General features: G+C 46.2%; 1 long non-coding RNA gene and 1 other non-coding gene across 2 annotated transcripts; both read right to left on the bottom strand.

Annotated features, from left to right (window-relative positions):
- Window positions 1–515: 515 nt before the first annotated feature.
- Window positions 516–10,077, bottom strand: LOC100611765 (uncharacterized). The gene is made up of 2 exons (XR_128340.7): window positions 1,644–10,077; window positions 516–1,450 (listed from the first exon to the last, which is right to left on the bottom strand). It is a non-coding gene; the product is annotated as an uncharacterized LOC100611765 (long non-coding RNA).
- A 1,398-nt stretch (window positions 10,078–11,475) lies between these two features.
- MIR670 (microRNA mir-670) lies at window positions 11,476–11,564 on the bottom strand. The gene has a single exon (NR_036039.1). It is a non-coding gene; the product is annotated as a microRNA mir-670 (primary transcript).
- Window positions 11,565–27,586: the final 16,022 nt, after the last annotated feature.

Below are 27,586 nucleotides of genomic sequence, written 5' to 3'. Positions count from 1 at the left end.
TATCTACCTGAATTCAGCAGGCAGAGAGATAGCTCAATCACAAATTCATGGGTGTTGGGTAGGTCTGAATTAGCAGAACTTTTTATTCATTCACTATTAAAGCAGCCTTGCAATTAGCTGCTGATCTACTAAGCTTGGATCACTATATCTGGTAGGCCAAGAGTAAAGAATGGGGATTGTATTTCTTTAATTCCTAGTCTAATAAGTATAGGCTGGGGGACATAGAGGAATAATGGACTAACATATCTGCTGGATAGGCAAGATTTTTTGTACTTATTGGAGAGGCTATTAGTTAAATAATGAATTGGATCTGAATCTTGTCATGAGAAGAGAGACTTCAGTTCACATTTGAAAACCTGGTATCTTCCATCAGTGCTAGCTTACCTACAAACGTAGAAAGAAAAGGGGAGGGGAGAAAATACACTTTCTAGGTATGGTGGGTTTTCGGAGAGCTACACTTTTTGTAGTAGTGATTGTCTTTGAGAAAGAGACAACAAATTCTGGTTTGGACAATCCTCAGGATCTGTTTTGGTTTTATAGAGGTCTAAATTAACATTGTGAGGCTGGACTAACATCTATATCTGGGCTAGGATCCCTGAAGAGCATTTGGGTAAAGAGGGACCAATAGAGGACAAATTTTAGGGCCTAACAGGGTGGATCTGACTCATCAGCACAGGGTTTATCAAAGCACTACAAACCACCCTAGACAGTGTGGGCAAATGCCACTTACCTCACCATCCAGGAACCTGTGGCTCAGGACCCATGAAGAAAAGCCTTGGGTCTCAAATGAAAATGCCCAGTATGAAGCCATTGCAATGTGGTTGAATGAAATGCAAATTTAATTGGAGAAAAAAATCTAGATGATTTCATCCTGTATTCAGGGACAATCCACTTCTGAGGATCTTTCTCTTTCTCCTCCCTAGCCCCCCTATATTCTAAATCTTAGTCCTGTCTTGAGTAAGCTGTTTCACTATATCTGACTGGGAGCAAGGTATTTCTAGTCTTTCCATGTGGTTTCAATTACATCACACTCAGATACACCCTGGGTCCCTTCATTGAGTGTGACTACTCTGGAAAAGTGTCTTGTAACTTCATTTTAGCAGAAAGTAGGATTTGCTATGGTTTTCCTGACAGGAGGCTGAGTGTTGGACTGAGTCTAGCATGAGGGAGGAATAGGAGAAAGAGAAATTAATGTTAACCCTCTGGACATAATTTGCCAAACAGAGACCAAAGCCACTGCCCATTAGAGGGCACTTTAGAGAAGGAGCTGAGTTGGTGGTGGATGGAGGAATGATGGTGGTCAATGAGGGGTTATTATGGCAAATGTTAATAGGAAGATGAACATGAACAGCAACATTGCAGAAAGCACGAGGCAAAGGATGAGGTGTGTCCTGGGTGTTTGAGGACTGCTTTGAAAACTCATCTGGTCTCCTCTTGGTCGTTGACGCTCCTACAACAAGCAAGAGGAAAGGGACATGGTGTCAGCAATCCACATTCCATCACTCACAATTCCCTGTGAGTGTTCATTTCCAGGCTCTCCCCTCCCCTCCTTCGATGGGACCATTTTGGCTTTACTGGGGATGGGGGCAACACGGGGGCAGATGCTCAAAGCTACAGCTGGGCAAGGGGATGATCAGTCTTACCAGCAGGTGGCCAAATATGAATATACTCCAAATTGGCCTATCTGAACAGACTATTCATCAAGAAGTCACTTTTCTGGCAAAGTGGAGTTTGTGGTATTAGGAGGTCAAACCAGAAAGTGCTGCTTCCACCCATAGCTGAGGGCCAGGAGGTTACATTATGGATAAATCTTTTTAACCTAGCTGCTCTGTTTAGGACAATGACAACCAATTGCTCAGGAGACACTGCAGAAAGTCTGCTCTTGTTATTTCTGTGTTGTTATCAGCAGGTGCCATTCTGATACCATTATGACATCACTCTGTTTTTAGGGGAAGGGGCAGCTAGTGGAAGGTCTCAAGTCAGGGGTGGGAAGCTGAGTGATGTCTGCTGTAGCCACTGTCCCACTGTGTAGATTTAGAGACACACTGGCAGTGAAATTGGAGACCCGAACCCCAGCCAAAGCAGGAATGGGACTCCTATTACTTACCCATATCTCAACTCCCCAGTAAGAACCAATGTGAAAATGCTTTGATTCTCCTGGGTGAGGTGAAATATTTACGGCTTCATGAGCTACAGGAGAACTGAAATAATATTTGGGATTCTCTCAGGGACCTAGATATCTCTAAAATGTGGACTGGTGAGAGACCAACAGTAATAAGGTGAGTGGCTTATGTCATTCCCAATTCCCAAATGACTCAATATCAAGGAAGCTCAATTATGAACTAGCCCAAAACAGAGAGACTCAGGAAAGGATCTGGATGTAAAACAAGAAGGTAGCTTCACAGTCTTTATTTTATGTAATTAAAAAACCCATGCTAGACTCTGAGTTCCAACCAACACCAACCAAAAAGTCAGAACTTAAGCTGAGAGTGACAGTTCTGGTCTTGATTCTGCCATTTGCCCCTAAACAAAACCTGGAAACAGGCACTCAGTATCTTAAGTTCCCAACCTATAAAATGTGTGGGCACTATCTGCCCTACCTATCTCATGGAATTTTATTTTAAAAGGAGGTGTGAACATGTTCCACAAATTTTAAAAGGCCTCACTTCTGTCATGGAAACTCTTCTTAGTCACTGTGGTAGTTCCCTGCTTTCTTCAACCTGGGCATCACAGTGAGAGTGCAGATTGGACAAAGCCTTGCCATGTAATTAATTGCCTCGAGGGCTGAATTAAAAAAAAAAACAAACAGGAGGCTGGGTGCAGTGGCTCACGCCTGTAATCCTAGCACTTTGGGAGGCTGAGGCAGGTGGATCACTTGAGGTCAGGAGATCAAGACCAGCCTGGCCAACATGGTGAAACCCTTTCTCTACTAAAAATACAGAAAAAATTAACCAGGTGTGATGGTGCATGCCTGTAATTCTAGCTACTCGGGAGGCTGAGGTGGGAAGATTGCTTGAAACCAGGAGGTGGAGGTTGCAGTGAGCCAAGATCGCACCACTGCACACTCCATCCCGGGCAACAGAGTGAGAGTTCGTCTTAAATAAATAAATAAATAAATAAAATTAAAAGAATAAAAAGACAAACAGGGCTGAAATTCTATAGGACCTAGGAAGTTTATGGCACAATCTCAGAGCCTCTTTATATTAGGTGATGAGATCAAGTGCCACTTCCAACCTCACATTGTCCGTTGACTCTTGCTTCTCTTGAGTTGTCACTCAGGAGAATCATAAGAATTATGAGGGTCACTAAGGGGGTCTATTAGTCTATGGTGATGCCAGGAACTTATTTAATCCCTTCAGGTCTCAGCTGCCTCATTTGTAAAATGCTGGTTTATGGTGAGTATTAAATGAAATAATGCACACAAAATGCTTAGCACTATCTTGGCACCCCCAAAACATTAGATGAAATTGTAAAGGAGGCAGAAGAAACCAGTATCTGCAGTTTCATCTTCCTTGGCACCTCAGGACACCTTTTCTCCTTGCTTCAAGATGCCAGGATGCTCGGATGCTTTAACTTGATACCCACAAGGCAGGGCGGAATAACTGCGATGGATTTCTATCAAAGAGCCAGTAGAGGGAGCTCCAGAGTAAAACTGTTCTCTCTTGCACATTTCCTTCACTTCTCTATAGAACAAATCTCTGCCCAGAGGCCACAGGCTTTTTCTCCACTAGAAACATTTTACTTAGAGAAAACTGGAGACCTCAGCACAGGACCTGGACCCGGTTCTGCTTTCAGATAATCCAGGTGTTTTTGAACTTTAGAGACATCTTGAGTCCCATGCCGAGGTTCAACTCTTGGGCTCCATTTGCAAGTTGGACTAGAATGGATGGTTCTTATGGGGCTGGTCCCAGGAGCTCGGAGGCTGAGGCTGGAGCTTAAAATTTTTCTGGCCCTTGGATTTTGAATGTGTTCTAGCTTTCCAGTCATTCTTTTCCCACAAATATCTAGAGTGACAGCCATTAAAGGACCTTATTATAAACTTTTTATGGAAGAGTCATGGAGCCCGGATAACCTTCCTCTCCCAAAAAAGATTTGCATCAGGATGGTTGTATATCCCACTTAACAGCAACAGGATGAGGGAAATTGTTCTTGCCTGCTCTCAGGAGCCTTTAAAAACACATTCTCTGATAAACTAAGTGATGGACACGGAATCCTTCTCACACAAAAGACCTAATATGACTGTTATAAAGGGAGCAAGACAGAGTCTACTGAAGCTCTGAACCAAGTTTTTCTGTAGTCCTTTCCCTGCTGAAATTCCTCAGGTTAACTAGTCGGCTAACCTATCGGGGCACAGATCTTATTATTATTATTTTTAAATGTTCTGGGGGCTGGGCGTGGTGGCTCACGCCTGCAATCCCAGCACTTTGGGAGGCCAAGGCAGGTGGATCATGAGGTCAGGAGTTCGAGACCAGCCTGGCCAATATGGTGAAACCCTGTCTCTAATAAAAATACAAAAATTAGCCGGGCGTGGCGGTGTGCGCCTGTAGTCACAGCTACTCGGGAGGCTGAGGTAGGAGAATTGCTTGAACCCGGGAGGAGGAGGTTGCAGTGAGCCAAGATTGCGCCACTGCACTCCAGCCTGGGTGACAGAGCAAGAATCCATCTAAAAAAGAAAAAAGTTCTGGGTCACAGTTAATCAGTGCAATAGTAGGAGCCCCAAGAGATGACAGGAAATCTTCCTGGTCTTTCTTACAATTAACAATTGCTCACTGCCTGATTTTGATTAGCAGTGGCCTGGCTTCTTGTTAGGTACCCAAGAGGCTCTGTGTTCACCTACTTACAGGATAATACACAGTTCAGAAGGAACCCAGAATAAGACAAAGACTTGCCATTCAGGAAGGTTAAAAATGTTTGATGAGAGCTCCTCACCCCTTTTCTGCTGGCAAGATATCAAGAGTAACAATAGCTAATATTTAATGAGCCCCATATTTATTAACCTCAGGTACTGTGCAAAGAGGTATGTATACATCATCCCACTCAATGCTAATGACAACTCAATGAAACAGTCCCTATTACAATTTCTACATTCAAGTTGAAAAACTGAGGCTTAGAGAGGTTAAATAATTTGTCCAAAGTCAAACATAGCTGTTAAGTGTAGAAGCTGGTATTCGGAAATACAGAGCATCCCCTCTTTGGGCCCTGGCTGGGTTCTCCAGAACAGACAGAAGTGGAGTTCCATTCAACATTGAGAGAAGTTTCAAAGGGTCAGGGGAAACTGAGCAGTGGGGCACACCTTTTTAAGTCCCAATCAGGACCGATGGAAGAAGCATCTGGTGTTCCTTCTCATTCATTGTCTCATTTCCACAGGGCAAGTGCAAACTGTCTGAGGAGGAAAAAATTACTTCTAGGATGAAGCATTTTACCTCTTTTTCATTTTCTAAGATGATCTCTCAGATACCTTAGAAGCCATGCAGAACAAAAGGGAGTCATTACATATTTGGAAAATGCATTGGACCTCATGATTTGGGAATGAGCTATAAGACTGACAGCTGGGACAGCTAATTTAAGAGTAGAATTCTTTAGGTCCTGTACCTTAAAGGAAAAGACAGTTTTCAGGAGCTGCCATTAAGAATAATCTGAGGGTAAGTAATGGATTTTTCTCAGTAGCTATAAGCCATCACTCCATCTACCCTTATTGTAACTGTGCTAGGCTCTGTTCACCTACCTCTGGTTAAGGGTCAGTGTTGACTCACTGGGGTTTGGACCAGCTAGGGAAGGCAGAGGCTGTATAGCTCACATCACAGGATGCACCTCTCCTTAATTATAGATGACAAAGACCCTGCCTTCAATCCTCTAATTAGCTTGGCTGCTCCTATTCATCCTCCACTTCCTGAGGTCAGTGGAGGGAAGCTGTCCAGTGAGAAGGTGGACTTCTGATTACATGGAGGAGAAAACATGAAGGCGCCACTTCCTCGAAGGGCCTGAGGACCACTGACTATAAGAAGAAAGATTCGCTGGGCATGGTGGCTCATGCCTGTAATCCCAGCACTTTGGGAGGCCAACGCAGGTGGATCACTTGAGGTCAGGAGTTCAAGACCAACCTGGCCAACATGGTGAAACCCCATCTCTACTAAAAATATAAAAACTAGCCAGGCTTGGTGGTTGGCACCTGTAATCCCAGCTACTCGGGAGGCTGAGGCAGGAGAATTGCTTGAACCCAGGAGACGGAGGTTGCAGCCAGCCGACACAGTGCCACTGTACTCCAGCCTTGGTGACAGAGTGAGAATCTGTCTCAAAAAAAAAAAAAAAAAAAGAAGAAGAAGAAGAAGAAAGACTCAACCCATTCTGCCTGTCCTCTAATCCTCATCCCTCATCTCTATCATTTCTAGAGCTATTACCAAATGTTTTCATTAATGGAATAACTTGCTACTCTGGGCCACCAGTATTAGCAAATATATGGGTTCCAATTGGTTTAAAATACTATATTAAATTACAAGTCAAACACAACTTTGATCTGGATTGTAACTCAAGAGAATTGTTAATGTTTTGAAAAGATCTGGGGCCCATGCATATGAAAGGTTCATTCTGGTTAGGGATTTGTGGTCCAATTTGCTTCCAAGCCCTGGTAGGAATGCATCAACCCCTCAGCAGTGACCAGCCTTCATCATGCTGCAACTTACACGATATAAGTGATTAAGCTTTAAAAAATCTGAGAGCTTATAAACTAGCAAGTTAATGTAGAGTAGGAAAAACCCTCTAGCTTTGGGGAAGTGGCTAAAGTAGGAGTTTTCAGGGAATGAAGTGGCTATTTTGATCTTCCCTTGTCCCTTATATCATTTCCCAAATCTATGCAAATATAGAGAAGTATGTAGAAGCAAATAACCTTTGTAGCGAATTGGAATCCTCAATCCTGCCCCAGACCTGAGGCTAGGATGAGGCTACTCCCTGCAGAGCAGGTCTTCTCTGGCTCTCTGGTTATTAATACTCAAGATGTGGTGGTCAGGGTAAGTCCTATAGTTCTAGGACCCATACACTCTAACATAATCAGCCCATGGGCTCCTAATGGAATGAATTGGGCCAGGCACGGTGGTGCACACTTGTAATCCCAGCACTTTGGGAGGCCAAGGCAGGAGGATCACTTCAGTCTAGGAGCTTGCGAATAGCCTGGACAACATAGCAAAAAATAAAAATAGCCAGGCGTGGTGGCGTGCACCTATCTTTCGAGGCTATAGTGAGCGATGATTGTGCCATTGCATGCCAGCCTGGGTGACAGAGCAAGACCTCATCTCTAAAAAAAAAAAAGAAAAAAAAAGAATGAATTGCAGTAAAACATAAAAGAAGGCTGTTCTTCTCACTAAATATTACTAATGACCACTGTGACTAAAAGTCTCTGGATCTTATTTTTTAAAGACAGGGTCTTGCTCTGTCACCCATGTTGGAGTGCAGTGGCACGATCATAGCTCACTGCAAGCTCGAATTCCCAGGCTCAAGCCATCCTCCTGCCTCAGCCTCCAGAGTAGCTGGGTCTACAGGCATGCACCACCATGCCTGGCTAATTAGAAAAAAAAATTTAGTAGAGATGAGTTCTTGCCTTGTTGCCCAGGCTGGTCTCGAACTCCTGGGCTCAAGCGATCCTCCCACCTTGGCCTCCCAAGGTGCTAGGATTACAGTGGTGAGCCACTGCATCTGGCCAAAATATGGATCTTAATAGATGGAACTTGTTCTTTCACAACTGGTACTTCCACACCAATTAACACATTCACATCAACTCATGGGTGAAAGAATTCTTAACAGAATGGGACATTGGGCAGATAAATTTGGAATAGGAAACAGAAGCCTATGGTGGCTTATTGTTCAGGCGAGGGCTTCATCATTACATAACAACCCAGGATTGGTAAGCGTCCTACCCAAAGGAGAATGTGGACTTTTAAAAGCCTCTCTCATCTCTGGACTACGAGTGCTACAATGGCAAGCAGCATCCATGTTTTAGTTATCACTGGATCCTGAGAATCTAGTGTATGGCCTTCCATAATGGGCCATACAGAAGTTCGTGTTGAGTTCCCAATTTTAATAAGTCCGTAGGGACTAGGTAAGGGATTACTTTCTTCTGTCCTCCACTAGAAGATGAAGTCATGGCAATACAAGACCTGGGTGAGGAGTAGATAGTGATACCTGCCTCCAGAGAATCACTGAGGGGCTCTCACAGCATTCAAGGAGGACTTGGAATATCTACTTCAGCTGAGGGAAGACTCAAGTCTTCCCTCTAGACTTGTGTGAGTCAAATGCAGATGATCTTCTCCCACCCACACTTGAGGTCCAGATCTGTGCTATGCATTGACTGAGTCCCTTTCTCCTTACCTGAAGTTGGGAACTTCTGGGACAAAAGAGTTGAGTTCCTAGTTGAAGTGAAAGCTCCAGGGAAGTTGCCTAGGCCTGTCCCTTGCTTGGTAGGGCCAATGGCTTTCAGTAAAGTATAAGGAAGATAGACTTTACCTTGTGTATGTGGAAGAGTCTAAGAGGTCTCTGCTAATTTCAGAAAAGGAAGAATCTACCCAAGCAAGAAAAAGCATATGGTAGAAATGCCATCCCACACCATGCCTCATAAGATGTTCCCAAGTCATTTTTCTGATGCTTCCCTGGTCCAGAGGTATAATAGCTAAAATAATAATAAAAAATAAAAGTGACAGACATTTGGTATGTACCAGGCACTGAGCCAAGACTTGCAAATATCAACTCAATGAATCGCCACAATAACTTTTTGAGGTAGGTCCCCATTTTAAATGTCAAGAAACTGAGGCTTAGAGAGTTTAAATAACTTATCAAAAGTTACATAACCAACCAAATATAAGAGCTAAGAAAGATTTGAATGCACGCCTTCTTGGCTGCAAAGCCTAAACTATCCACAGTTACACTGTACTCAGGATGCCATCCAGCCTATCAGAGACCTATGCCTACTTCTATTGCTGAGTGAGATGGGAAAGAGAAAAAGGCAGGATTTTAAAAAATTTTTAATATCTGCCTTTGTGCACACACATATTACACAAACACATGTATCACTTACGTATCTAAAGTGCTTTAAAATGAGCCAACTCACTTCTGATTTCATTCTCAAAATAACTGTGTGGGGTAGCTATTATAATGTGAATACTCCCATTGTTTAGGTATGATAAGCAGTTTACGAAGAAGCGAAATAATTTGCCCAAGAGCATACATCCACATGGTTGCTTGAACCTATGTGGTTTGATGCCAAATTCATAGCTCTTTCACTATAACATAGTGCCACAATAATGAGACATACTCTGAGTCAGCTAACATTTATTAAACACCCACCATGGGTCAAGCACCGTGCTAGGCTCATTTGTAAACAGTCAATAATTATTCATTGATTGGTCTTCCAGTCCACTAACTGGACTGTCGCTGCAGCAGTCTCCAAGTCTAGTAAAGGTTTTATAAAATAATAAACAAGAATAATTCTTTTTCTTTTTCTTTCTAGGTACTGTCAGTAGCCTAGACCAAGCTAAATATTTCTCAAAAGGGTGTTGGTGTCACCTGAAGGAACAGGCTAGAAAGGAAAGCTATATTAAGCTTGAAAAACACAACTCTCAAAAACTCTCAAAAACTCTCAAAGTCCCTCAACCAACGATGGAGGGTCAATAGTCTTCATTCTGTAGGTTGGATATATTTTTAATGCTATTTTATTTACAAACTAGTCCACCTCACATCTCTAAGATGCCCTCTAGCTTTGCTCCCTAGTAGGTGAGGAGCAAAAGGCAGTTGATGAAGGCAGGAAAAATACTCTTTTTATTGGGTCCATCAGGAATGTAGGCCCGTCTTCCTCTAGACCCTTTAAGCATCAAGCCCTGCTTCTTCCACAACAACATCAATTGAATTTATTGCCAAAGTAATTTCTGAGAACTTGTCATCCTGGGCCAGGAGACCCCTGGGCAGACCTCAGAGCAGTTGTGAGATAAACAAGAAGCAGCACTAAATAATTAGCACAATTATTCATGAATCAAACCAAATATATTTTATTACTTTCAGGTGGTGAAACCTAAGTACAGATCAGTCAGGATATCTCCTGGATGGAACCAAGCTTGAAAGTGGTGGGTGGGGATTGGAACCAATGCTTCATCTGCAAGGCTTGGGCTCTAAGCCACGGCTTCAGTGAAGAGATCAGCAGATGAATTCTCCCCTCAAAGCTGTGATAGCGTCACCAGGAAGTGGTGGATTTTCACAGAGTGGGACTTGCTTAGAGGAGAAGAAAGTCCCAATGGGTCAAAAATGGAGGCCGTTGAAGTTTTTTTTTGCTGCGGATTCAATTATTCGCTTGATGAAGGAAGATGAGTAATAGGGTTCTCAGCCTGAAGTCTAGGTTACTTCTTACTTCCTCCCACCTGGATTGACTTCAGGAGCGTGCAACTTGTGTAGTTGCAGGGCCCTTGGCTCAGAAGGGCTCCATGGTTGGTTTAAGATTCTACTGTTATTGTCTTGAAATTCTTAAAAATTTTGTCTTTGAACCCGTGTTTTATAAGTGAAGTCTATGGGATAATAGAGAATGTGTGTGCCCGTCCATCGTTCCTGTCCCACAATGTTGGCAGTAGCCCATGCGTACAGAATTCCAGTGGGAGCTCAGTGAGACTCGGGGCAAGTAGAATGGAAAGTAAGCCTATGACCACACAGACGGGGGACACAGACAGTGCCCAGAGGTCATGCTTTGTTTGAACCAGATGCTTCAAATGCAGAAGGAAGGCAATAGAGTTCTAAGAAACACTAATGACTAAGGGACCCTAAAGTAGCATTTCTTACTTATGTTCCTTCCCTGTATTTGCCAAATACCTATGCTGAAAATGTTGACACAGAAGGAAAGGTGAAGATAGAGCAATCCATAGCTATTTCTCCTCAACAGCAAGCTGAAGGTGGAGAGTGCTGGTACAAAGCGCTTGTATCAAGAAGTGAAATAAAAACACTGGAGTTCATTTTGTCAGCATCTCCATTGTTCTGGTAAGAATGAAATACCTATGCATATGCGACATATGAAATGTGAATTGTGTAATTTCAGTGATTCTACAAAGGAGATACATGCTCTTGTGTTTACATTTACAACTGGCATCACACAATATAAAGATGAACGGTAAAATTCATGCTAAAAATTTAAAATTTTTATTTTTATTTAGCACCACATGAAAAACAGCAAATAAAAAACCACCATGACGATTCTAGAGAGAGATTGTGGAAGAAATACAAAGGCATTATATTTAGGCACTTTCTTCCTGCTTTTTGAACAAGGGGCCCTACGTGTTCATTTTGTGCCAGGTTCCATGAATTCTATAACCAGCTCTGCCCCTGCCCTTAGGTTTCTTTTGAGAAACAGGGCAAGCACCAGGGCTCATCCAAGGTGATGAAGATAAAGTCGGACTTCATTCTTGCCATAAATGAGTAGACACCTGCTTGCTGTAATGCTCTCCAACGTCGCGTGAAGGGGCAACTGACACTCCTGAATGAATATGAGGAAACCCAAGGTAAATTCAGGTTCACCACATACACTCAGGGACATCAGGTCCACCCCTAAACTGGATGAGGCACGTCTCAACTGGCATCTTCGGACTTGACAGAGAGGAAGAAGGTCTGTTTCCTTGTGTGTGTGGCTCATGAGCTGACGTGGGCTCTCGTGGGTTCTCATGTGGAGAGAACCCTGGGTACCCACATGCATACTGTTGTGGTTTTTGCACATATATGTGCATGTACACTGCACATACATGTCTGCATGTGACAAGTGCTTGGGCACCTGGTAGAACCTGAGAGAGGTGGTCTTTCCATGGATCTCCGGGGAAGGCTGATGGACATGAAATACTTTTTAGGTGCTATTCTTCTGGAACTTGGTCCCCAGAAGACCACAGCTCAGAGTAAAGAGAGATACTGACAGTCTTGGAGGACTGTGGAGAGCAGATGGCTATAATTCCAGGACCAGATTTTTTTTTCTTGTAACCACTTCCCCCACAGCATTTATATCAAAGGGAGACAAATACTTGTTGACTTAAGCAATAAACAGAAACAATTTCCTTCTGAGAAGTGCAACACAAAGAAACCTGATGCCTTCCGGGCTGTGGAAGACTCTCCATCCCCCTTCTTGGAGCAGGACCTTCAGTGATCTGGACAGTGGGTGTCAGGCCAGCTGACCTGGTTTTACTTCACACATGCAGATCCAGGGATGCAGCCACCATCCACTCTGCTTTATTTAGTGAGACAGCACTTCATACCAACAGCAGGCTTAATCACAGTCTGTACCAACATTTCACTTCCCATTTCTATGTCTGTACTCCTTGCCTTTTGGTTATTTGGGGTGGGGGGGTGGCAATAGCATGCTGATTCTATCTTCCAAGCACCCTCCCCAAATCTCCTACTTCCCTGCTGAAAACGATTCCCTTCTCATGTTAATTTGATGACCCAGCCAGCTGCACCCCTCCGCCCCCGCACCCCCAGCGCAAAAGAAAAAGCCACTACCTTACTCCTTCAGAATTACATCCCCGCTCAGATGGTCTTCTCAACTACCAGCCCAGTCCAAAGAACCCTCGTCATATTTCCAGGCTCATCTGAACCAGACGTTCAAGTAGTGCCCCCACACGGATATTTAAGGACCACGGAGGAGGGGGTATTCCCTCCTCCCCATGTGTTCCACCTCCCAGAAGTGGCTGCTCTTCAGAGTGGAGGTGATTCAGCTTTCCTAGAAGATGATTTGCAGGGGAAAAAAAATGTACAGTACTACAGCTGAGAGTGCTGCCTGCTTCCCTCGATGAAAAAAAATCCTGCTCTCAGACACATGGAATTCCCATTGATGAGGTTTGGCCAACACCAGGCGCTAGATTTTCCCCGTTAAACATAAAGCTCTGGGTGAAAGATGCGGGGGCGGGAGAAGGGATAACGATATCTTTTCAACCTTTTCAGACCTCTGGGGGATTTGAACTCTGGCCCCCAAGGTCAAATGGCTGATGTTCAAAAGCCCCCTCTCTCCACCCCTCCACCTCTCTTCCCCAAGCTCCTTCCTAACAAAGAATGACTCTCTTTGCTACACACAATAAAGCCCTAGTGGATTTACCCAGATTAAAAAACCCCTTGAAGTCCCTGTCAAAACCAATCTTCTCAGGAGAAACACTTGTTGATAACCACCTTGCTTTGTGCAGCAGCAGGGAGGAACTGGGAGGACCAGAACCCAACGGAAAAACTGGCCTGTGACCTCCCTATCGTCACATGGCCCCAAGCACCATACAATCTCTGACCTCATAGAACGCCCCTCCTTCCACGACACACAAGTATTCTGCAAGCCCCTGCCCCATTTAGCTTCTCCACCTCAAGCTCCCCCCGTTACAGCACCAGCCCCTCAAAGCAGGAAGGCCAACCCTGTAGGTCCCCAGACTGACAGACCCTGGCTGAGCTCCAGCCGTTCCCTCCTTCTCTGCCGCCCCCGAGTTTTAACCCTTCACCCTGCAGGGCCCAGTATCTCTTGTCTTTCCTCCTGCAAACTTTGTCAGGAGCCTTTTCAGGCGGTTTTCCTCTACACAACCAGCCCTTAAGATATCATGCATAAAGATTTCCCTCTACAGGTGGTTGTGAGCTGTAGCAGTTTTTGCTCTTGCAACGGAAACATTTATTTTAAATTTCATTTTACCCACGAATAAGGTTTTAAACAAAAATTATTTTGCTTACACCCACTAAAGACTTAGCATTTTCTCCAAATAGTGGGAGAACATTAAGTTCTCTATGCAAGACATATTACCACTCCCATCACCACCACCATACCCTGATTCTTTATCTCCCTGACTCTCCCCACTTTGCTCTGACTTCATGAAGCCTTTTTGGAACTAAATTTTCATGTGCAAAATAATTACAAGAATTAAGACACTCAGTGAATGAGAATCAATCCAAGATACGGCCAAGTGGCAGAAGCACATGCCCACTACAGAATACTTCTCCACCCTCCACCCTCAAACCACAGAACACTAGGGTGGGGGAAGCCAAGACGGCGTCCCCTACCCAGCTTAACAACAGAGGACTGTCTTCCAGCTGGCATGCCTCCTGCAAAAACCACACATACAAGACCCCAGGAAAGCGTGCCCAAGAAGTCTAGGCAATTTGTACAAAGATAATTGTTCAATGAAAAAGACAGTAATCATGGTCAGTCATACAAATCTACTCCTCCAAACATTCACCAACTGACATCATAAACTTTGCAAAAGCCAAACACAAGACAGTGCATGGTATAACCTACCTTGGCGAGCTCCTTCACTTTTTGTGCAAATGTTTTCCCCTCCGCATGCTTTACATAGATTTCTAGGGAAATTTGGAAGGACTGGTGAGGGGGTGGGGGAGGTGAGGGAATGAGGGTAATATAAACAAGGAAGCATTTTAAATGCACCACGCAAAAAGCTCGGGATTTCACGTTATGTGTCTGCACTCTTCCCAGAGCAAAGCAAAACAGTTCGCGTTCAGTGCCAGACTTGGAGGGAGAGGGAGAAGAGAGAGGGTGGGGGAGAGAGGGAGGGGGTGAGAGGGAGGAAAGAGAGGGAGGGGGAGAGAGAAAAAGAGGGTGAGGGGATGCTGAAGGAGAGAGGGAGAAGAAGAGAAAGAAAGAGGAAATGAGAGAGGGATACAGGGAGAGGAGAGGGGAGGTGAGGGGAGAGGGAGGGAGGGAGAAGAAAGGAGGGGGAGAGCCAAAGGGAAGGAGGAGAAAGAGGAGGCAGCCCCCTCCCACGCTCCCACCCCCACACATTCAGGCACCTTCTGAGTAACTGATCAGAGCAAAGAACTCATCACCCACGTTTGAAAACCCCGTTTGGGACTAAGTCCCGATGCACACACGCTCGAGTCTATTTATAGACAGATCCTAATGATATGTATTGCATTCTGAACGTAAATGTGAAATGTGTGTGTGTGCACGGATTACATACGGTTCCTTTGACAGGTATGATTTTTTTTTTTTGCACTGCAGTGCGTCTGATTATATCTGTTTGGATTTTCTTCTTTCTTTTTTTGCATCTAGAAAGCATGCATCAATTTTGAAGGTGTTCGGGAAAAATGGTGGGGGTCTCAATGCTTACAAAACCCTGGCTTTTTTCCCCCTGCAAAGCTGGGATATTTGCAGAGTTGGGGCTGTTTGAAAAGGCTCCAGCCCTGGCTCGGTGTAGCACGCCCAGTTCCAGCAGTGTGTGCTATTGACCTGCATTGACGTCAGTGCGTCATTAGGTCTCCCTTAGAAACACTGACTTTCAAAAATAGTATCAAATTAATTCAGTTGGAGCCTGGTGAAGAAAGGATACTAGCTGGAATCAGCCATAAAACTCCAGAATTTTCAGCCCTAGATCTCTTCTTCTTTTTCTAGGAGCCAAATGGAAATCAGATTGTATGGAAAATGCCATTGATGGGATTTTTTTTTTTCCTTAAGAAAAGGGACCAAATTAGATTGCAAAACCCAGAACTGCCTCTGTTTTTTTTCTTTCCCTTCGTTTTTCTGATCTAAAAATAACCCCCTGCTTGAGCTGACTGCGGTATCTTTTGTGTTGCAGCTCTCTGTTTTTAGCAGTCTGGTCCCAGTGAAGGGTGGAACACAAGTACAGGTATTGATCTATTGATATTTGCAAAGCCAGGAATTAATTTTAATGAAACAGGTGGGCCCTATTGTGGTGGTGGGTAATAAAAAAGAGAAGGTGCCATGGGCTCCATTTATGCCATTCACACATTCCATTTCATTTTTTCCAATTCATTTTTTAAAGACATAATTCCCCTCCCCAACCATGTGTCTCACGTGGCTTCTGACCAGCACATGCAACCCCCATTCATACAAACATGAAGCACTAGTACATTCAAACTCAGCGAAGACAGTGCATTCATAAGCAAGGATTCTGGGATGTTCATTCCTTCTCACAGCTGCTTGGCAGAAAAGGCACAGCAGCCCACCAAAACAGGCTTAGGTTTCATCTGGGGGACCTAAGTATGCAATCTGATAATGATATTGTATTATTAAAATCTGCATTTATTTAAACATCTGCCTTTTATGGGGGGGGACAACTGCCCTCTTCACTTAACTAACAATACAGTTTTCATTGGTCCATTTCACAATTATACATTTTTATAAATACCTATGGATTATGTATGTGAATACAGAGTGCCTCCCCATGGAAGCAAAGTGGGTGAGATTTGCCACTTTCAAAGTATTTGTTGGAGAGGGGGTGGTTGGGGAATGTTGGATTTTTCTATTTTCAGAGGAGGCAATTTACAATAGTTTTGTAAAGTCTTCATTTCCCACATTCCTTGCTTCTCAGTCCTCCCTCCCTCACTTGCCCTCCTCAGATAGCTTCTCTTGGGCCTCCGGATGATAGAAGAATTTGGTTTCTCTGACCTATTCAGTCTTTGGCCTCTGCTGAGACTGTTAATGAGGGGACTATTTGGGGCCATCGTGTGCAGGGGCCCTCACAGAGGCCACTTGGATGACAAAAACTACGGGGGACCTTGAGTGGGGGAGAAGAGGAACCCAAAATGGATTTAAATCATATGATTTAAAATTAAGTGGCCCTTAACTTTTTTTTTTTGATATGCTCATGAAGTCAGGTTTTCAATTGGTAACTACCCAGTCATTTTTGCTTATCACTACTTCCTAAACGAATGCGGCCCCTCCTTTCATTCCCCCAAATCTGGCTGGGAGACAGAAGGGAAGACGGTCTTATTAATCTCAGCATTTCAGATAAAGGCAGAATATGAATAATTCTGCCTGACCAGACTAGTAGGTCAGGGGAGTAGAGGTCAGAGAAAATCTAACCTGAGCTACCACTCATCTGCCCCTTGTTCAGCCCCACGGGCTAGTCAGGAGGCTCTGTGACTAGAGTTTATCTAAGGACAATTCTTGGTGTCTGGAGGAGCCGTCAACTGACGACAGACTGACCACATGCTTTTGCTTGTCTTTCCCCCGACTTTCTTCTCTGGGGCTTCAGGGAGGACAAGGCAATTGCCAACGGTTCGTGCTGCTACGCAGCAGTGGTAGCAGCAAAAGGGAGGTGCTATGAGAAAACAGAGTATTCCCCTCCTCCCTCCTCAACCCAACACTCATATACTTTGGTAAAGATACTGATCAGTGGATGCTTCCAGCCAGCCAGGCACCTGCAAACCACTACCCCGGCTTGCAGGGGCTCCCATGCACTCTTCATCACAAATACATTCATTCACAGAAACTTACAGTCATTCATGCACCTGCACACCACCACATTCATTCATATTTTAGCCACAACTGCAGCCACACATTTGCCTATAAAGGCTGGGTAAGTATGAAGAGCAGGAACATGCCTTTAGAACATGCCTTTATTCTGCCCCTCTCCCCTGACACACACACACACACACACACACACACTTTGCCCTGCTTCCTTGCTCCAGGAGGTTTCAGCTCGGAAGCGTGCAAAATCCTGGTAGGAAGAAATTTCTGCCATTCACAGTCAAATCCCTAGACTGTATAAAAACCCCCTGACCTCGTGCATGATTAGATCATGGACAAGATGTCCAAGTGCTGGCAGAGCTGCAAATGCCTAGGTGGATGAGGGGGGCTGGTTCTTTTTCTGGCCTGGTTTTCCTCACTTGGCAGCCCAGTGAATAAAGACAGGGCCAAGGGAGGGGCTTGCAGTGTGGCCCAAGCCTGCACAATGCCCCACCTGGCCCGTTCAGATGTTGTCCTCAAGGGAGAGGTGAGAGTTGTGGTGAGCTGTGAGGTACTGCGGCAGCCAAGGCTTGGCATTCGAAGGCCTTGGGAATTCATGTTAATCTGTACTGGTGCTGAGGATGGTAAGCGGGGGGGCTGTGCATTTGCCCTCCATATCCACGCTGCACTCACTCCACTCTGTTCTGAGAGGTTGACCTCTAGGGACTGCATTAACAGACTCTCCTGATCCCTGGTTCAGCCAATGGGGGCCCTGAGAGGGAAATCCAAAGATGGGAGGAAGGCATGGCAGGGTATTTATTCCCCACCTTCCTCCCTGCCAAGCTATGGGCTGTCTGTGGCTGTGTCCTTCTGTGAAAACCACAGCTCCTGTCAGGTGGCCCCCGAGCAGCTGCAGTTCCAGGTCTCTTCAAGTTCTGGACTAGTGTGAATACATTGAGACCCGTGATTCCCAGACTCTCTAGGTCTGTGGAACTCTTAACAGGACAACAGTCCATTTGCCTCAGTGGTGCCTACCGGCAACCTAAAAAAAAAAAAAAATCTCCCATCAGAATGCTGGGTAAGTAGTGTTTATTGACATAAAACAAGGCTGTGGGGGCTTTTTCAGTTCAGAACATGAAATTAAAGAATAGATGCTGCTGGAGAGATTGCTCTCTAGCAGGTAAGGAAAGCTCTGGAAGTGGGCCTTCCACTTAGCTGTTTACCAGCTTTGTGATCATGGGCAAATTACTTAATTTCTCTAAGCCTCAGTTTCCTCCTCTGTAAAATGAAAATAATAAGAATTATAATAAGCCCCTCCTCTTAGAACTGTAATGAGGACTAAGATAATGTATGTGAAACAGTGTAACACAGGTGCCCAGCACAAAAATAACCTGCAATAAATGCTAGCTATTTAAATATTGAGTATAAGTATGTATTCTATAAAATAACTACTTATGGGACATCTAGAACTTTCAAAGTTTTTAGACAATGGCCAACAATGTTTATTTTATTTTTTATTTTTATTATTATATTTTTTAAGACGGAGTCTCACTCTTATCACCCACGCTGAGTGCAGTGGTGCAATCTTGGCTCACTGCAACCTCTGCCTCCCGGGTTCAAGTGATTCTCCTGCCTCAGCCTCCCAAGTAGCTGGGATTACAGGTACTCGCCAAGATGCCTGGCTAATTTTTGTATTTTTAGTAGAGACAGGGTTTCGCCATGTTAGCCAGGCTGGTCTTGAACTCCTGACCTCAGGTGATCCACCCTCCTCGGCCTCGCAAAATGCTGGGATTATAGGCATGAGCCACCGCGCCTGGCCAAATGTTCATTTTATGTCATGACCTGATGATACCCACAACAGAAAAAAGTAATAGTTATCCTTAAAACCTGCAATGCACTCTGCTATTTTCTCATTTGTTCTATGTCATCAAAAAATGTAGGTCACAACCCCTTAATGGCCTGAGATCCACAACTGGAGAAGCTGTGATCTGGTAGACTTGCCAGGGATCAATGTGATGAAGACTGAGTCATCTCTGGAGGTGACAGGATAGGTAAAGACCATTTCCTGATGTCTTTTAAACAGGTATAATTACATTAATGGGAGAAAAGCAGCTGGGGGTGTTCTCTGCAGAATCTGAAATTCAGACAAGCATTTGAGTGGACTTAGGTATAAGAAACTAGGACTTGGAAAAGGGGACTCAAATGTATAAAACATGGTGCTTGCCCTCAAAGAACATATAGTTTAGTAGCAGAGCTTAGATTCATTCACGCCTTTATAAAACTGAGTACCTAGTATGTGTGACGAACGTTCTACATCAGTCAACAAGACAGGAGTTCCTGACATCACAAAGCTTAACTTCTTATGGTAGCGACAGGCAATAAACAAATAAATAACCAAATAAGTATAATATGGTTCAGACAGTGGTAATGGCTCTAGAGAAAAGGGGAGTGGATAGTGTCTGGTAGAAGACATATTCTAGATAAGGTAGTCAGAGAATGCTTCTCTGAGAAAATATTTGACCCAAGTCAGGAATGAAGCGAGGGAGTGAGCCGTGTAAATTCTAAAAGAAATGCACTCCACTTATAGGGACCAGCAAGTGCATAGACTCTGAGGAAGAAATAAGCTTGGAATAGTGTGGAAAGAGGAAGAAGGACAGAGTGACCAGAGCTTAGTGAGCAAAGCAGAGGGTGGTAGGTGTCTGAGAGGTAGACAGGGCCAGATAACGTAGGTCTTGACCTTCATACTAAGTCTTGAATAACATCTGAATGTGATGAGAAACTATTGTAGGGTTTTGAGCAGGAGAGTGACATAATCTATGTTTTAAAAGGATCACTCTGCTGCTCTGGAGAGAAGTGACTAAAGAGGGCGAGAAGGAAACAATGGGGCTGATCAGGAGGCCATCCCAGCAGTCCAGACAAGAGATGATGGTGGCGTGGAATAGGCTGACAGTGATGGAGGCAGTGAGAAGTGGTCCAATTAGCAGTATCTACTTTGAAGGATGATGTCTCTGCATATCCATAATACAACATGGAACGTGAGGTGCCAAGATAGAGTACACGATGTTGTGGAAACTCAGATGAAAATTACATCTGGCTGGGGGATGAGCTGGCACTTGAGCTGTGTTTTCAAGGATGAGTGGGCAGAAATGGTGAGGGAGGAGAGAACTTTCCAAAAAAAGGGAAAAGCATGCAATTGAAGGCAAAAAAGAGGGAAAGTAGAGGGCATATTCAGGGCCCAGAGGTAATTCGGTGGATATGGCGGGCCTGAAAGCGTAGAACAGGAATATAGCTGACCAGGTAAGTTTAGGATAAGTTATTATGGGCCTCGTGTGCTGTGATAGCATTTGGGCAACGGAGAGCCACTGCATGTTTCTGAGGATGGTTTTATGTGATCAGTGCTGAGCTTTACAAAGTTCTGGGTAACTGGGGCTGAAGGGGAACCTGGAAGCCTCTGCTTTGGGCCTCAGTAGACTCATTTGTCAAGCAGATCTTTGGCCTTCTCAGATCCTGCACCCTTTGTTCCAGCCAAACCAGCTTTCTTCCTGACCAGTGGACTGGCCAGAAACACTCCTTCCTCTCTGCCTTTGCTCATGCAGTTCTCAGCACCCAAAGCTCCTCTCCATTTATCCAGATCTTCCCCCTTCTTTGGCTCCTTGGCCTCTATCGCTCTCTCCTTTCTATCAAAGCACTTGTCTACACTTCTTACGTTGGCTCTTAACCTCACAGACCCACTGACATTTTGTTAAGTATTTCCAGAACATAGGCCTTCTCCCATGAGACAGAAATTCCTGTCGGTCAGGGACATCACCTGGCACTCCCTTTGTTCTCTCCACAGTGTCAGGCACTCAATAGCCATTAAACTGACCATTCCCATTCCTCATAAGTGAGTTTGGAAAGCCAAGGGTAGAAAGGCACTTGTCCAGACACACTGAAATCCAGACACAAAGCCAAAAGGACCCACTTCCTGCCTCCAGCTCTCTTCCTATTACTCCACTTCCTGGCCATCCCAGCAATGAACACACTTAGGTTTTGCCTTCCTTGGAACTATCCTAAGGGGAATAACCCTTGCCTTGGGAATAGGATCCCTGTAAAAGTAAAAGCACCAAGCCTCTGATTTCCCTCAGGGAGACAGGGAATGGCCTGGGTCAGATTCCATCGGATTCCATGTCCTCCCCAGTCTGCCTCGCACCTTGCCCTCCCCCAGTGCTCGGTATTTGGTTGGCGGGTGGCTTCCCCAGCTCCCTAATCCAGGCTGTCTGCCACACCCTATATGGCTTTTCATGGAGAGGGTTTACTTCAGGGGATTCTACTCTGAAGTGCTTGTCCCAGGCAGCCCTCCACCCCTACTTTGTAACTGCCCAATAGGTTCATTTTACCCACTTCCCAGATAGAACAGATTTATCAAGGGAGAAATTGCAATAGAGAAACTTTAATTCACGCAGAGCTGGCTGATCGGGAGAAGAGAGTTTTATTATTACTCAAATCAGTCTCCCTGAAAATTCCAGACTAGTGTTTTTAAAGGATAATTTGATGGGTAGAGGGCCAGGGAGTGGGGAGTGCTGATTGGTTTGGTCAGAGACAAAATCACAGAGCCTCTAAGTTGTCCTCTTGCGCTAAGCAGATTCCTGGGTAGGGGCCACAGGACCAGCCAGCCAGTTTCTCAATCTGGGTGATGCCAGCTGATCCATCAACTGCAGGGTCTGAAAAATATCTTCAGCACCAATCTCAGGTTTTCCAATAGTGATGTTATCCCTAGGAGCAACTGGGGAGGCTTAGAATCTTGTGGCCTCCAGCTACATGACTCCTAAACCATAATTTCTAATCCTATGGCTAATTTGTTAATACTACAAAGGCAGTCTGGTCCCCAGGCAAGACGGGGGTTTGTATTGTGAAAGGGCTGTTACCATCTTTGTTTCAAAGTGACACTGTAAGTTCCTCCCAAAGTTAGTTCAGCCTACGCCCAGGAATGAACAAGGGACAGCTTGGAGGTTACAAGCAAGATAGAGTCAGTTAGGTCAGATGCCCTTCACTGTAATAATTTTGTTATAATTTTTGCAAAGGCGGTTTCGATTTTGCCAGCTATTGGAAATAACAACTAGTAGAGACACAAGTTTGCAGACAGCAACAGGCTTTGTGGACTACCTCAGCACCTGACACCTTGCAGGCAAATGAGTCACTTAAGGACACATTGCAAAGGCACAGATAATGGGTTTCCTATTCTGTTGCTGGGGACACCCAATTTGGTGCTTGGCCTGTCCCGTGGTCTCCATCTCTCACTGCTTCTTTCCAAATGCTCTGCCTGCCATTTCTAGAAGGGGAAATGGGAGGCTGAGGGAATCAGTAAGGCAACCACCCAGGAACCATGAAGGACGCTGGATTCTTGCTCATGCCCTCAGCTGGGTGCTGAGCTGGGCCCAAGTTGCAGTAAAACAGGGCTCCTGACCCAAAGGTCACAGGCACAGTAATGGAGGCTGAACGGACCGCTGTGGGGACTCCACCCTTCAATTTCAAAAGCTCTTCCGCACCTCCCTCCCAACCTTAGGTTTAAATTTGAACCTCCTCATCCCTTGGGGAAGAACCCCCTTACTCTGCCTCCTCCTCCTCCCATGCGTGGAATGCAGGAGCACAGAGGGTAGGAATAGGAGACCTCCTTTTCTCAAATCCAGGCGGGCACAGAGCTCTGCACACCCGCATGCCCACTCAGCACCCCCAAGTCCCGGGCGGAGAACGGCCAGGGTACTAAGGCCTGGGACAGGGACGCGGCCGCCGAGGAAGACTTTCCCGCAGCCTCCACAAGCCAGCCGCCCCCGTCGCCACGGGCTCCCTCCCACGCGTGGAAGCCAAGCAGAGGCGGAGGCGGTGGCAGCGCCGCGCCTGCAGGTCACGCGGGAAGCACGAGGCCCTGCGCCCAGGGCACGTGAGGGGGCGGGGCCTGCGCCCAGGATCCCCTCTCGCGGCTGCTTACGTAGCAGCGCGGCCCCGCCCCGCCCGCTCCCTCCCCGTGCCGCCCCGCCCCGCCCCGCCCAGCACCACCTCTGCCCCCGCACCGCTGCGCACCGCCCTCGCCCCGAGAGCTCCCGCGCGGGGGCGGAGCCTCGGAGCCCAGGGAGCCCGAGCTGGGGGAAGAGAAGGGCGCGGGAGGGTGGGGCGGCGAGGAGAAGGAAGATGGGGAGGAACCCTGCTTAGGCCGGAGGGGCGGGCGCCTAGGGCTGCGCGATGCCCCCCGCCCGGGGAAGCCCCCTCCCCAGTCTCTCTAGAGGCTGTCCCAGACGCGCCGGGTTTTTGTTCCCCTAGATTTAGAGCGAGGAGAAGCCAGGTTGCGGGATGTGGGGGGGAGGGGGGTGGTGCGGCTGGCTGTGAGGACCCTCCCGCCATCCACCCACGCGCGCGTTTTCTCCCGGCACTGACGGTGTCCTGCCCGCTCGACTGCTCCGGCTGCGCTCGTGACTCTGCTTCGTGCCGTCAGAATTCCGCAGCGTGTGCTCGGGGGTGGGGCGGGTGGCACCTGGCTGCCCCTTGAGCTTGTCTACCCGCGGGTCTGCCGGGTTGCCAGGCAACCCACTTACCTGCCCCCTCCCCCACCCTGCCCGGCTTCCGAGAGCCAGGTCGCTCCCGGCCCAGTCGCTGTGCCCTGCGATGCCCCTCTCCGCTCCGCGATTCAGTCCTGTGTCTCCATCCTGCACCTGGTTGTTTTCGAGGCATGGAAAGCGCCCATCTTCCCCTGGGCCTTGACACCCACGCCTCCCGAGTCCACCTGGGTGCTGACATGGAGGGCCGTAGTGCGGCTGCAGACAGACTGTCCACACGGCCCCATCCTGTACCCCTTCTTGGAACAGGGCAGTGGAAAAACAAACAGGAACTGTGCAGGAGGAGATGGAGCCCAAACACCAGCTCATTTCCACCCTTACCGTGTAGATCACCCAGCACGTGTCCGCCCCCGGGGTAAATATTGTGGTTTGCTTCCACTTAGCACCCAGAAGACGCACTCGCTGTCCCTGGTAACTGGGCAGCAAGGCTTGGCCCTGGGGCTCCCTCCCCTGGGATGCAGTGCTCCTGACGCAGGGTTCGAGATAAGGCAGTGTGTGTTGGACACACACGGAGAGAGAGGTAGGGTGAGAAAACAAATATTATGAAAAGCAAGACTACTCAGCCACGGAGTGCCCTCCCGGTGATTCCACACTGCCCTAGAGGGTATCTGCTCACTCCTCTGATGGAGGGACTGGGTGAGAGGCACTTCGTCCCTCCTCCAGCCTGGGGTTGGGAGACAGACCTGTGGCCCTCTTCCAGGAGGCAGTCGCCTGGGCTGAGGTCTCACCAGGAGAGAGGCTGCAGGGCTGGACTTCTGAGCTCTGTGCTGAGAACTGTAGGCTCCAGCAGTAGAGGCTATGTAGGAGCATGACCTGGGGAGGCTTCAAAACTGCCTTGCAGACAAGATCCATCAGCCCCTAAGGAGAAGTCCGGGCAGATAGCTGCATTCCCCAGGTCCCTCCTAATGGATATGTTGAATCTGGTTGCCTGCAACATTAGAAATTTCAGGACGTCCTTCAGAAAGCCCTGTAGTACCTTCCATGCCACACTGTCATCTCAGAATTCCTGTTAGGACAGCTGTTTCATAAAGGTTAGCAACTTTTTTGACTTGAGTTGATTTTGTCACCTAATGTCATCTTGAAGACAGGGATTTATGTGCAGAGAGCCTCAGGAGAGGGCTACACTCCTTGGGGAAGAAAGGACAGGGCAGAGCTTTAGGATTCTCTGGCCATTTATTCATTCCCATTTTTGAGGGCCTCCTGTGTTCCATGCCTTGTGCAAAGCACTGGGGGAACATAACAGAGATGACCTGGACTCTGATGTGGGGGAGAAGACAGTAAATGATTACATCACAGTGAGGTAATCGGTATAACTGGATTGCACATGAGGTGCAATGAGAACATAAGGGAAGAAGCTGTTGAAATCCACCCAGGTTAGTCTATCAGTCGGCGTGGGCTACAGGATGCTGCAGTAACAAATGACTCTAACATCTCAGTGACTAAAAACCAATAAAGCTTTTATCTTTCTGACATTCATGTCCACCAGATGTCTCCTGAGGTTCTGCCTTAAACTCTCTTCATTCTGGAACCAAGGGTAAAGGTGTAGTTCCTCCATGGTCTCTTGGCAGAGGGAAAATGAAAATGGTAGAGCCAAGCAATGGCTTCTGCTGCAAAGTGGCATGTGTCACTCCTCTCAGGTTTCATTGGCTAAGCAAGTCATGTGATTAGGTCTGCTGTAAATGGAGCAAGAAGTATAATCCTTCCACAGGGTCAGGCCAGTGGGAAGGGGTGGCGAATATCTTGGCCCATAATACAGCCTGCTACAGAGTCCCAGAGGAAGTGATGCTTGGGTGATTGCAAAAGCGGATTAGAACTGGAGCAGAAAAGCAGATGAGGCAGGGAGGTTATTCCTGCAGAGGGAACCTTATGGGCCACATCATGGAGGCATAAAACTGCCTGGTACATTCAAGACAAGCCAGTCATCTCCCTAAGTCCATATAGTGTAGGGAAACGTTCTTTATCCACCCTCCCTTGCCATGTTTGAATCCCTTTTTAAGAGCTTGCCCTTGGCCCTGTTTCAAGAGTTGTCACAGGGAGAGGATGCTGGTGGTTGTACTTCTTCCCAGAGAAAATGGACCCAAGTTGCCCCAAAAGGCTTGTCCTCCATGAATACTGGAATATCTTTGGTGGAGATAATTTTTTAAAGGACAAAATAATTAACAGGTTCCCATGATATTCTAATCCTTGAGGCCTTAGAGACTTGCCAGTGTTGGGTTTGGATGGCTACGTATGGGGACTGGGGAATATGTGAGTGACGGCAGCAGGTGTCAAGTATTCTAAGATGTCAACCCATCTTCTTGGAGAACTTTGAGGGGATGTCTACGGAAGGTTCTGATGGCTGTCTGGGTCTCAGCAACCCAACCTGTCTCTCCTGGTGAGCCTTGCCAAGAAAGACCTCATTCCTACCCTCTTCACTTTCTGTCCTGCCTTAGGTATCAAAAGAGGGCCACTGCTTGGCCAAGATGTTGTATTAGTCCATTCTCACACTGATATGAAGAAATATCCAAGACTGGGTAATTTATAAAGAAAAGAGGTTAAATTGACTCACAGTTCTGCAGGCCCAGGGAGGATTCAAGAAATTTACAACCATGGCCGAAGGGGAAGTAAGCATGTCCTTCTTCACGTGGCAGCAACAAGAAGCTCAGAGCAAAGGCGGTGAAAGCCCCTTATAAAGCCATCAGATCTTGTGAGAACTCACTCACTATCATGAGAACAGTGTGGAGGTAATCACCCCCATGATTCAATTACCTCTCACTGAGTCCCTCCCACGACCATGGGGGTTATGGGAACTACAATTCAAGATGAGATTTGGGTGGGAACACAGCCAAACCACATCAGAAACCTTGGTGGCAGACCATCCCTTCAAGTGCTGCTAAGTGGGAACAAATATGTGTTATTGATTCCTGGGCTATTAATTAAGCCTTTTTATAGTTGTTAGGCTGTTCCTTTATTATATTTTAAGGGCCAGGCGTGTACTTTTCCCCGTTTTGTATACCCTGGTTCTCTGGGTACAAGAGTTGCCCCAGAAAGATTTCTTAACGGGTTGGTTAGTTGAAAGGCAAGCGTTTTTTTTTTTCTTTTCTAACTTCTTTTTTTTTAAATTTTATTATTATTGTATTTGTAACTTTCTACTTTTTTGATGTATTTATTTATTTATTTATTTTATTATTATTATACTTTAAGTTTTAGGGTAAATGTGCACAATGTGCAGGTTAGTTACATATGTATACATGTGCCATGCTGGTGTGCTGCACCCATTAACTCGTCATTTAGCATTATGTATATCTCGTAATGCTATCCCTCCCCCCTCCCCCCACCCCACAAGCATTTTAAGAGAGTCGGGGATCTTTCAGCCTCAAGTGACTAAAAGTCCAGTCTAAGTGGCTTAAGTTAATTTTTTTTTCTTCAGGTCACACAACTGTGAAATTCATGGGGCAGAGTTAGCTTCAGGCATGGCTTCATATAGGGGCTTAAAATAGACATCTGGTTTTTCTCTTTCTGTCTATATCTAGGCTCCGCTTTCTTCTTGGCAGGCTCTATTCCCAGGTAGACTCCTTCAGTCTGGTTGTAAGATAGTTGCAGAACTTCCAATCTTACACCCTCCTGGATTCAAGTCCACTAGGAGAGTCTTTGCCTCTTCCAGCATCCCTGGCAACAATTTCTTTGGACATGGGTCTCTCCTGAACCAGTTATGTTGGTCAGGGAACTGTGGTGCTCCATAAACTTAGTTCTAAGGCCCTGAGCCTGGGGTGGAGCCCTACCCAAAATAAGGGACCAAGAGATTGACAGGAGGTGGTTTCCAGAGGGTATCCAGTGGTGGTGAAGA

The sequence above is a fragment of the Pan troglodytes genome, chromosome 9 (assembly GCF_028858775.2).
Source record: "Pan troglodytes isolate AG18354 chromosome 9, NHGRI_mPanTro3-v2.0_pri, whole genome shotgun sequence".
Taxonomy (NCBI): Eukaryota; Metazoa; Chordata; class Mammalia; order Primates; family Hominidae; genus Pan; species Pan troglodytes.
Note: the sequence above shows the minus strand (reverse complement) of the source record. Positions and strands in the feature narration are given on the sequence as shown.